Source organism: Anomaloglossus baeobatrachus, chromosome 3 (assembly GCF_048569485.1).
Source record: "Anomaloglossus baeobatrachus isolate aAnoBae1 chromosome 3, aAnoBae1.hap1, whole genome shotgun sequence".
Classification (NCBI taxonomy): Eukaryota; Metazoa; Chordata; class Amphibia; order Anura; family Aromobatidae; genus Anomaloglossus; species Anomaloglossus baeobatrachus.
Window position 1 is genome coordinate 380,990,759 of NC_134355.1, and position 12,138 is coordinate 381,002,896.

Consider the following 12,138-nt stretch of genomic DNA (forward strand, 5'->3'; position numbering starts at 1 on the left):
GGACCGGGGGATGAGATTTATCTCCCATCTGACATGTTTGTTTATGCCAGATGGGAGATAAATGATTTTTTACCGGCGCGGTCATTTACTGTAAGGTGATCATCGGTAAACGGTGTGTACCGGTGATCACGTGAGCGGGGACCGGAAAAAAAGGCCAGAATCATGATCTCCAGGGTCTCAGCTACCCCCGGCAGCTGAGACCTTGGAAATTTTCGGACTCTGGGGGGCGCTAGACCCTTTTTTCCGACCGCCGTTAAAAAGCGGCGGATCGGAAAAAGTACCCTAATTTGTCGTCGTTAAAAGGCGTATCGGCGGTCGTAAAGGGGTTAAGCATCCAAGATTTTTGCTATTTTTTTTTCTTCTTACAAATAATTGTCTTTTTAATGCATATCTATTAAAAGTATATATTTTAATGTTAGGATAATATTTTCACTCTTTATACAAGCATATAAGTGATAACTACTAGAGATGGGTGAAAAGTTAGAATATTCGAGTTCAGATTCTTTGTGACAAATAATTTCTATTATTCGTGTATTCATATTGAATAACAAACCAAAGGCAAGTCAATGGGAAACTCGAATAATTTTCTGAAGGACCTTGGAAGTAGGTCTGGGAGGACTGTAAAAATGCTGCGATTGATGTAAAAGTCCTTAAGTTGAATGATAACACCATGGGGAAGATGTTTGGATGCATTTCTGTCTCACAGCTGGTTTCTGGGAATAATGTTGTCAGAGTATAAAGGGGATTAAAGCAGGAAAAAAATACAAGTTTCCCAGCAGCTGTTGTGCTGCTTCCTGGTCCAATCATTAAAGTTCATGAATATGCACTGCTTCACGTACCCCCCTCGATAACAGTGTCTGATTGGTTGCAGTCCTGCTTCCTCATCCCACCCTCTGTGCCAGCATCTGTGATTGCTTGTCCTCACACTAAAATGTCTGGGTTTCTGGAAGTGGAGTGTAAAAATAAAAAAATAATTGGAATTACTCAGGGTCTCCTGTATTTTGATACCCAGCACAGATAAGCCATAAAATGGTCAGATAGTGGCAAAAGCACATGCAAGATGCATACGGCCCCCCATGATAAAGGTTGGAAGATCACAGGTGCAGAATTCCTATATAACAACCACCCCCAGCATAATATATCAGAAGGGGGAGGTTGCCGGCACAAAACTGCACACAAATAAGATCTAATATAGGGCGTCAGTCACACAGATACGTGCAATGCACAGTGTCCAGGCAAAGCCTATTGATCACGCCCTTCTATTAGGTCAGGCGAGCTGCCCAGCACCTAGGTGCACTAGCACAGTGGACAGACATCCCAGGGGACCGGCTGCATCCTGCAAAATTGTGCGATAATAAAATGATAAAATTGATAATAAATGTGAGGTATTGGTCATATTTTGGCCATAATATATAAGCTCGTAACCCATACGTCAAGGGTCCCCACGCTTACGAGTCCCTAACCACATCAAAAAAAGCTCATCATAGGACATTAGATTAAATTCATAGAAAAAACTCACCAAAAATAAAGCCAACAGCCATAAAATGGTGAGATAGTGGCAAAAGCACATGCAAGATGCATACGTATGGGTTACGAGCTTATATATTATGGCCAAAATATGACCAATACCTCACATTTATTATCAATTTTATCATTTTATTATCGCACAATTTTGCAGGATGCAGCCGGTCCCCTGGGATGTCTGTCCACTGTGCTAGTGCACCTAGGTGCTGGGCAGCCCGCCTGACCTAATAGAAGGGCGTGAGCAATAGGCTTTGCCTGGACACTGTGCATTGCACGTATCTGTGTGACTGACGCCCTATATTAGATCTTATTTGTGTGTAGTTTTGTGCCGGCAACCTCCCCCTCCTGATATATTAGGCTGGGGGAGGTTGTTATATAGGCATTCTACACCTGTGATCTTCCAACCTTTATCATGGGGGGCCGTAGGCATCTTGCATGTGCTTTTGCCACTATCTGACCATTTTATGGCTGTTGGCTTTATTTTTGGTGAGTTTTTTCTATGAATTTATTCTAATGTCCTATGATGAGCTTTTTTTGATGTGGTTAGGGACTCGTAAGCGTGGGGACCCTTGACGTATGGGTTACGAGCTTATATATTATGGCCAAAATATGACCAATACCTCACATTTATTATCAATTTTATCATTTTATTATCGCACAATTTTGCAGGATGCAGCCGGTCCCCTGGGATGTCTGTCCACTGTGCTAGTGCACCTAGGTGCTGGGCAGCCCGCCTGATCTAATAGAAGGGCGTGATCAATAGGCTTTGCCTGGACACTGTGCATTGCACGTATCTGTGTGACTGACGCCCTATATTAGATCTTATTTGTGTGCAGTTTTGTGCCGGCAACCTCCCCCTCCTGATATGTTAGGCTGGGGGTGGTTGTTATATAGGCATTCTGCACCTGTGATCTTTCAACCTTTATCATGGGGGGCCGTATGCATCTTGCATGCGCTTTTGCCACTATCTGACCATTTTATGGCTGTTGGCTTTATTTTTGGTGAGTTTTTTCTATGAATTTATTCTAATGTCCTATGATGAGCTTTTTTTTGATGTGGTTAGGGACTCGTAAGCGTGGGGACCCTTGACGTATGGGTTACGAGCTTATATATTATGGCCAAAATATGACCAATACCTCACATTTATTATCAATTTTATCATTTTATTATTGCACAATTTTGCAGGATGCAGCCGGTCCCCTGGGATGTCTGTCCACTGTGCTAGTGCACCTAGGTGCTGGGCAGCCCGCCTGACCTAATAGAAGGGCGTGATCAATAGGCTTTGCCTGGACACTGTGCATTGCACGTATCTGTGTGACTGACGCCCTATATTAGATCTTATTTGTGTGCAGTTTTGTGCCGGCAACCTCCCCCTCCTGATATATTAGGCTGGGGGTGGTTGTTATATAGGCATTCTGCACCTGTGATCTTCCAACCTTTATCATGGGGGCCGTATGCATCTTGCATGTGCTTTTGCCACTATCTGACCTTTTTATGGCTGTTGGCTTTATTTTTGGTGAGTTTTTTCTATGAATTTATTCTAATGTCCTATGATGAGCTTTTTTCCAGCACAGATAAGGCAGACAGCTATACCCTGAATGCTAGATTACCGGATTAAGTGATGTGCGCACATCATTTGGTCGCAAACATTTCTGCACCAAACATGCAGCTACTGGCAAAAAAACACACTGAAACTGCATCAAAACCCATGTGGCAATGGGGCAGTAATCTGCCAAGAGATGTAGAATTGGTACAGAAATGTCTGCAACCAAATACTCGATCTGCACCACATGCCTAATCCGGTAATCCATCATTGAGTTCAATTATTTCACCTGCAGTCACAGCTGGGGTTTCCATGGCACCTCAGGTGTGACCTCTGGTGAACTGTCACGGGTATGACACGGTAACCAGGGGTAAGGGCACCTAGACTGACCCTCAGACTAGGGGTCTTAAACTGTCACTTATTCCAAGGGTAGGCTCAATGGTAGCCAGGTTTGGACCACCAAGGTGACCTTGACTCATGAGTAGCTCTAGTCTAACCCTGCAGGAGAGGGTTGGGACCGGAATAAAGAATTACACAAATACTGACAGATAGGGGAAAGCCAAAGCTCAAACATACTGCTAGCACACACAGGGGAAATGGCAAGATGTGCTTAGGGAGAACTAAAATGCAGAGAGGAAATAAACAAACAACAAGGATGTTTCCACAGCACCTTAAATAGCATACAACCATTCATCAACTACTGGGTCACCACACACAAGACTGATAATGCTGGAGCAGAGCTAGAGCTATCTTCAGTTGGGTTCCACTATCTTTTAAATAGCGAAGGGCGGCTGTGATATCAGCAACCTGTGACCCCAGCAGGCATTCATCAGAGCTAGCATGAATTAACTCTTGCTAAACCAAAGAGCACAAAAGAGTTGACGCCTGACTCTGGCTGAGCAACTAAGACGCATCAGGTTGCCTGCCAGACTTTGCAGTGTGAATCTAGGTTTCCATGACATGAACTGACCTGAGGAGAACTCTTTGAACTCAGTAACCTCACCGCAAGTGAAGTTCTTGAACTCAATGCCGGATTACCAGATTAGTCAATGTGCGCCCACTGAGTGTTTGGTTGCAGACATTTCTGCACCAAATCTGCAGCTCCTGGCAAATAACCACACTGAAGCCAGATGAAAATGCATGTGGTATCAGTGTGTTGATACTGCATGTGTTTTAATGCAGTTTAGGTGCGTTTTGTCTGCAAAATGTCTGCAACAAAATACTCAATGTGAAATAAAATGACGTGCAGTCATTAAATCAAGAGAATTATTCTTACCAAGTTTCCCACATCTGTCACAATGCTTCAGGGTCCAAATATTAACCATTATGAATATTCATGTCTTTGATTGGTTGCCCTGACACTAGCTGTCTGGGCCAAGAAATGGAGTGTAAAAATAGAATGTAGCCCCCAGCTGAGCGTATCATCTTTTCTGTGTGTCAAAATACATAGAACCCCATGGTCTTTTAAAATTATTTAATTAAATATTTTTTTTAAAAAATATTGTGGGTTCCTCTCCATTTTTTACACCAAGCCAAGATAAAACAGACAGCTTGTGGCTTCTGTTCTCAGGCTGGGTAGGCCCATAGTTATAGGGCCCTCCCCAGCCTAACAATACCTAGCCACAGCCACTCCAGAAATAGCACATTCATTAGAAGCGCAAATTTTGGTTCTTTAGCTGTCTCATCCCAATTGACCTAGTGCGACAATTCTGGGGCAACTGTGGCATCCTATTTTTAGGGTAGAGAGGCTCAATAACCATAGGCCTCCCCAGCCTGAGAATACAAGCCCACAGCTGTCCGCTTTATCTTGGCTGCATATCAAAATTGGGGGGGGGACTTCACGTTTTTAGATTATTTATTTATTTAAATAAACAATACAAAAACAATGTACGAGGTCCCTCATATTTTGATATGCAGCCAAGATGAAGCATACAGCTGGGGGCTGCAGGCTGTAGCCATCTGCTTTATCTGTGGTACGTATCAAAATATGGGGGACCCTGAGCCATTTTTTATAATTATTTATTTTTAATGTCCATTCTGGGGACCCAGACAGCTAGTGTGAGGGCAACCAATTACAGACACCAACACAAAGGGTGAGCGGGGGAAGCAGGACTGCAACCAATCACAGACACTGTTACAATGAGTGGGCAGGGAAAGCAGTGAATATACATGAGATTTAATAAGTGGACCAGGATGCAGTGTGACAGCCGTGTGGAATGTCAGTAAATATCATTTTCCTTCTTTAATGACCGCACATCATTTTATTTTTCACTACACCTCCCAATGCCAGTAATGCCAGTAGTAAAGTTGACTACAGCATTGCTTTGATCGGCAAACAATTCCCGAATATTTATTAGCTGAAAATGAGGTTCTAAAAATGTGGGGGAGGAGACTTGAAACTCACAAGGGGAGGAGCAAAATACTCGACGAGTAATGCATATCACAAATACCATAATATTGCTGCAAGTAATAAATAGTGCCGAGTATATTTGTTCTTCACTATTAACTACCAGAAAAGTTTCTGTTCCCAATGTGATTCCAGGTGAATTAGGAACTCTTGGATCCACTATAAGTTGGTAAAATTAGAACAGGAAGGGATAAATAGAATCTGATGCCACTTGCCCTGAAGTCATTCTATGAGTAAAAGGGGAACATGCTTGTCTCAAACCTGGTAAAGATGGTTTGATTTAGTATGAAAATCTTAGGAATAAAAATATGCACCCTTTTAGTAACAGCAACACAAGGGAACTTTAGCACTTGAGGTTTTGATCTAGACTGGAAATCAGTTATCCCTTTTGTAGGACAGGAATCCATAATACAAATAGATTTCTGTGATCACCTGTGAGCATATAAAGAAACGTATTGGAAAAAATCAAGGACAGGCATCCAAGATTACAGGGGTAGGCAAATATATGTGTTGACTAGAGTTGAGCGCGGTTCGCGGTTCTCCAGTTCACGGTTCGAGTGATTTTGGGGGCTGTTCTAGATCGAACTAGAACTCGAGCCTTTTGCTGAAGTTCGATAGTTCTAGTTAGGTTCGAGAACGGTTATAGCAGCAAAAAGTAGGGCTTTTTACAGCTACGGTGTGCAGGAGCCATCACTGGCAGCCTGCCAGAAGCTGGTAACCAAGATGAACATCGGGTATCCAAGTAAAGCGCTTTGGTTAGTAACCCAATATTTATCCTAGTTACGTGTGCAGGAAGCCGACACTTCCCCGCTCAGCTCGCTCCGCCCCCTCCTGCACGCGGCATGTACACATACATACACACACACTCACACTCACCTGTCCCCAGCCATGCAGTCCACGACACTGACGTCCTCAGCGCCACATGACCCCGCTAGGCTCCACCCACTTCGCACTCCGCCGCCTCACACATGGCTCCGCCCACCTGGCACTCTGCACACATGGCGCTGCTAGGCTCCGCCCACCTGGCACTCTGCACACATGGTCCCGCTAGGCTCCACCCACCTGACACTCTGCACACATGGTCCCGCTAGGCTCCGCCCACCTGGCACTCTGCACACATTACCCCGCTAGGCTCCGCCCACCTGACACTCTGCACACATGGTCCCGCTAGGCTCCACCCACCTGGCACTCTGCACACAATACCCCGCTAGGCTCCGCCCACCTGGCACTCTGCACACATGGCACTGCTAGGCTCCGCCCACCTGGCACTCTGCACACATTACCCCGCTAGGCTCCGCCCACCTGGTACTCTGCACACATTACCCCGCTAGGCTCCGCCCACCTGGTACTCTGCACACATTACCCCGCTAGGCTCCGCCCACCTGGCACTCTGCACACATTACCCCGCTAGGCTCCGCCCACCTGGCTGGCACTCTGCACACATGGACCCACTCGGCTTACCTGCGGTGATGAAGTCCCGACCTCAGCGCTGTCACTGTCCTCCATGGCCGCCGCTTGTCACATCACCTTCTCTCGCTTCCGACCCGAGACTGACTAGCGGTGACGTCAGGGCTTGGTGCCAGGTGACATTACACATCTGGTATTAACTTCATATATTACCCCGTTTGCCACCGCACCAGGGCACGGGATGAGCTGGGGCGAAGCACCAGGATTGGCGCATCTAATGGATGCGCCACTTCTGGGGCGGCTGCGGCCTGCTATTTTTAGGCAGGGGAGAGTCCAATAACCATGGACCTCCCTAGTCTGAAAATATCAGACCCCAGCTGTCTGCTTTACCTTGGCTGGTGATCCAATTTTGGGGGGACCCCTACGTGTTTTTTTTTTTTTTAATTATTTATTTAATTTAAAATAACAGCGTGGGGTGCCTCAGTTTTGGATTACCAGCCAAGGTGAAGCTGCCAGCTGTGGTCTGCAGGCTGCAGCCGTCTGCTTTACCCTAGCTGGCTACAAAAATAGGGGGAACCCTACGTCTATTTTTTTTTATTATTTTTTTGGCTAAATACAAAGCTAAGCACCCCTTAGTGCCACATGAAAGGCACCAAAGGGTGCAAAATTACAAAATGCAGGAGAGTGGGACATTATGTGTCTTTCTGCCATTATAATGACAGAAAAGACTGATATGAAGTGTACAAGCACTGTAAAATCACCACAGCGCTCTACGCTGTGAAAAGCAGTAGAAAATGGCACTGGAGTGAACATGTGACCGCCTCATGTAGGTTGAAGCTATGGATCCTGGGTAAATTTATGTATTTTCCCTCCTTCAGTTTTTTTGCAGTATGCAAAAAAACCAGAAGGCACACGGATGACAAACAGATGGCATACGGACCGTCTACGGAATGGAAACGGATGCCACACGGATGCACCCGTGAAAAAAATGGACTGTTTTTTGCAGACCGCAAAAATGGATCGGTCGTGTTAATGTAGCCTTATTCTGATCTGCCGTTTATAAACAGCAGGCAGAAATAAGTGAATAGCGCCCCCCAGCGTCAGAAAATCTCCGGGGTTTCAGGGGGTAGCTGAGACCCTGGAGATCCTGATTCAGGACGGTTTTTCCGGTCCCCGCTCACGTTATCCCAGGTATACACCGTACACCGATGATCACGTTACAGTGTCGGTAAAAAATTATTTATCTCCCATCTGGCATGAACAAACATGATAAATCTCCTACCCGGTCCCCTCCGGTCCCCCGGTGTCGCCAAAGTGCCCCCGATGTGTACTCTGACTAGGAGTGCAGGGAGCCAGCGCTAAGCGATGTGCGCTGGTAACCAAGGTAAATATCGGGTTGGTTACCCGATATTTACCTTAGTTACCAAGTGCAGCATCGCTTCCACGCGTGCTGCTGGCTGGGGGCTGTGGTCACTGGTTGCTGGTGAGATCTGCCTGTGTGACAGCTCACCAGCAACCTGTGTAGCGACGCTCCAGCAATCCCTGCCAGGTCAGGATGCTGGTGGGATTGCTGGAGCGTCGCTTAGTGTGACGGTACCTTAAGGGAACGGGGAAGCAGAGCGGGGAGTCGAGCTAGAGCATGTCGCCGGTACACGGCGATACACAAACGTGCACCGTGTAACAGAGAGATACAATGACGCGTCATAGTCATGTGACCAGTCTGTAGCCAATGAGATAACAGGCACGTGACTGGTCACATGGCTATTTTTCACGTCACGATAGGTCCTGCATCACTGCTGGCAGTGCTGGTTACCGGGAGGATTCAGCGATCATCGGATGGAATAGCGGCAGGAGACAGAGTGCAGGAGGGATCGCGGGGACCGGTAAGTGTTATGGCAATGTTTATTAACTGTATGTGTACATTTATAATGTGTTTTTATGTGTTTGTGATTGCCTCCCATTGTTTCCTATGCGGTTCGAGTTGTTCGCCGAACCGGTTCGCCGAACCAAACTCGAACGAGACCTCCGTTCGGCGAACCGAATTCGAGCCGAACCACGGCCGGTTCGCTCATCTCTAGTGTTGCCTAGAAATGAATGAAAGATATGATTGATTATGTCCAGAACGGTCCCAAGCCATTTTGAACAACTAGGGATTCACCCCACAGATATGTGTTATGGAAGGGAACAAAGGAGAAGGCAATTGAGCTGCAGAATAGATTATCAATAAGTAGACAGAGTAACTCACCATAAGTAAAGAGAATGATTGCAATAAATGAGTGATTATCTTAATAAAATCCCCAAAGAATGGATCATAGACTGTATGTCTTCCTTAAAGTCCAACCAACACCAAATTAGACAAAAAGTACATCTAGAATAAAGTTACCTGAAGGAACAATCATGCAGGCTCAACAGTCAGGATTTCTAACCTTACTTATGAAGACAAAAATTTGCTTTAATGACTGGGTATGATGAAAATGATTGGTTAGAGTGGTTAAGATACTGTTATCCACACAAGGGAAGACAGGGCATAGCTCTGAACTAGTGCACCTTGACCAACTAGTTCCTGTGCAGGCAAAATATTTTTGCCTTATGCACCTGAGTGAACTGGAATAACCTGACTGTGTCGCGGGCGGGGAGGACGCCACTGCGCTGCGCTCGTTAATGCTCGGGTCCGGCGCTGCTGCGATGGCTGCTCGGTGGCTCGAGCGGTGGGCCGGATCCAGGGACTCGAGTGGCGCTCCTCGCCCGTGAGTGAAAGGGGGTAGTTTGGTTTGGGGATTTGGTCCGTGACGCCTCCCACGGGTTGTGGTGAGGTTGGGCACCACAGCTGCTAGTTACGGGGATCCCGGGAGCGATGGAAGGGAGCAGCTGGGATGTTGTTTTCTCCCTCCGTGGGTAGGGGTTGGTGGTCCCGGGGCCCGGTGAGATGACGGGGAGGCAGGGTTGGATGGGTGCAGGGTCGCCTGGACTGCACAGCGCGGTGCCGGATGGCACGGTTGTACTCACTCAGCCACAAATATACGCAAAGTCTCTGGTAAACCAAACGGCTGGATGGATGTGTCCCGCAGCCAGCAGCTGTGGTTTCTCCCGGATGGTTGGTGGTGGCTGCCTTTCCCTGCACCTTTGTGTATGTTCGGCTCCGATGGCTTCCCACCAGTAACCCGCTCCCCAGCGTATATATGTGTCGGAGGAGCCCTTTTGCCCACAGGCTCTGGCCCTTGGAACTCTAGCTGTGGCAGTAGCTGTATTTCCTTTTGCTGGTCGGGCGGTTGCCTTCAATTGGGTCTTGGCTGTTAGGAAACCCCTGTGGTTCCGGTCACTGACGGATTTGACCTCTAATGGCGACTCCAAGCCTGGTCGGGGTCCGTAGGCCCTGCCTGTGTGTGCTGGCTTCACTTTGCTCCCCGGTTTGGTACTGGCGGGCCACCGCCCATCCCCGGTCCTACGGTTCCACGTTGATCTGCCTCTCCTGCAGATGGCCACCACCGTCTGCCAACCTTGCTCTTGGTGCCCGGGCCACACACCCGGACACGGTCAGTTTGCTCCTCTCCTACCACTTCCCTAACTGTTCTCTGCCCTGACTGACTTCCTTCTCCCGCCTCCAGGACTGTGAACTCCTCAGTGGGTGTGGCCAACCGCCTGGCTCCACCCCACCTGGTGTGGACATCAGCCCCTGGAGGGAGGCAACAAGGATTTTGTGTCTGGCTGATGTGCCTGTCTCAGGGTGGGGGTGTGTGTTGTAGTACCTGTGATGACCTGGCTAGTCCAGGGTGCCACATTCCCCCTTGGTTAAATGCAGACAGTCCGCAGGCTGCCCGTCCATCACCGGTTTTATTTTGCTTTTCAACTGTAAAAATAATAAATAACATGTAATGGTAAATATTAAGCATACTTCAGGTCATCTTGAACGTTGCAAAAACACAGATATTTACATTTTTAATAACAACGGACGGCTTCCGTTCTCCCACCCAAGCAACCTAGCCCTGATGCTGCCCCTAAGAAGTGGGCAGCACCCCTTGACCCCAGTCCAGATCCAGGCTGCTCGAGTGGGAACGGGTATGGTGCATCGCACCCGGCTGTCACTTCAGGGGACCCCTGACCCCCGGAGGATTGCCACCGGTTGCGGTAGTGGCGGGCCTGGGCCATCTCTTTCCTCCAGGCCCATCCTCCAAATAAGCCTCTCCTAGGCGGCAATGGAAACATGCCCCAACATATTTACAATCCCACCAGTTCGTGGGTGCCCTGCAAGTTCTCAGGCATATCCATGAAGAGTTCCTCATGCCAACGGTACAAAGGTTCCCTGCGGGGACAACTTGCCGGCAACGGCCGGGTCAATCACGGTGCCAATCAGGTTACTTTCTCGGTTGATTCATTCATTTACACATTCAACATATAACACCCCTAAATGGTAGTTTCCCTGTACATAAGCGGGGGTCGGCCTAGGTTGGGGCGTGTGGACCTTCGGGGCCCACTGTTAGTGGGGACAGGCAGTGGGGCGGAGGAAATAACTGGTTCCTCTTCCCATCTATCGTGTGGGGCAGGCGGAGACACAGGGGAGCTGGGTACAGATGCATCCCTGGGCACTGGTTCATTGGCGGCTACTTCCATCTCTTTTTCCTCCACAGGTTGTGGGAACAGTAGCATGGGAAGAATCACTGCGCCGTTCTGCGTAGGCCAATCTGCCGGGAAATCACCCATCATGGTGTGGATTACCTTTTTTTCTTTCTCCCCAGCCGGTCTGGGGGCCGGAACTTCAGTTGCCACCCTCAACTGTCGTGGGCACCTCTTCAGGTGGTCCCTGGAAACCATGGCCGAAGTCTTCCCCTGGTCACAACTGATCTGGTAGGCCTTCCCGTTCTCCCATTCAGTGGGTTGTATAACATACGGGGTCTTCTCCCATTGGTCGTCCAGCTTATGGGTTCTTCTCTTTCGCTTCAGTACTACATCCCCAGGCTAAAAGGGCCCTGCAGGGGCCTTCCTGTTGAAGCACTGTTCTTGCTGTCCCCGACTCCGGCACAAGTTCTTTTCTACGTATTCTTGGACTTGTCGGTACTGCGCCCTCTGCCGGGCGTCCCAGTCAGCAGTGGAAGGAAGGGCCTCTGGAGCCTCCAGATCCATTTCTAGGTCCACCGGCAACCGGCCTGTTCGGGCTCTCATTAGGTACGCGGGCTTGCACTTGGTGGAGCTGCTAGGAATATTATTGTACATATAACCACATATACCACATTTTTTGTTTATAAACCTCAGGATAGCACCT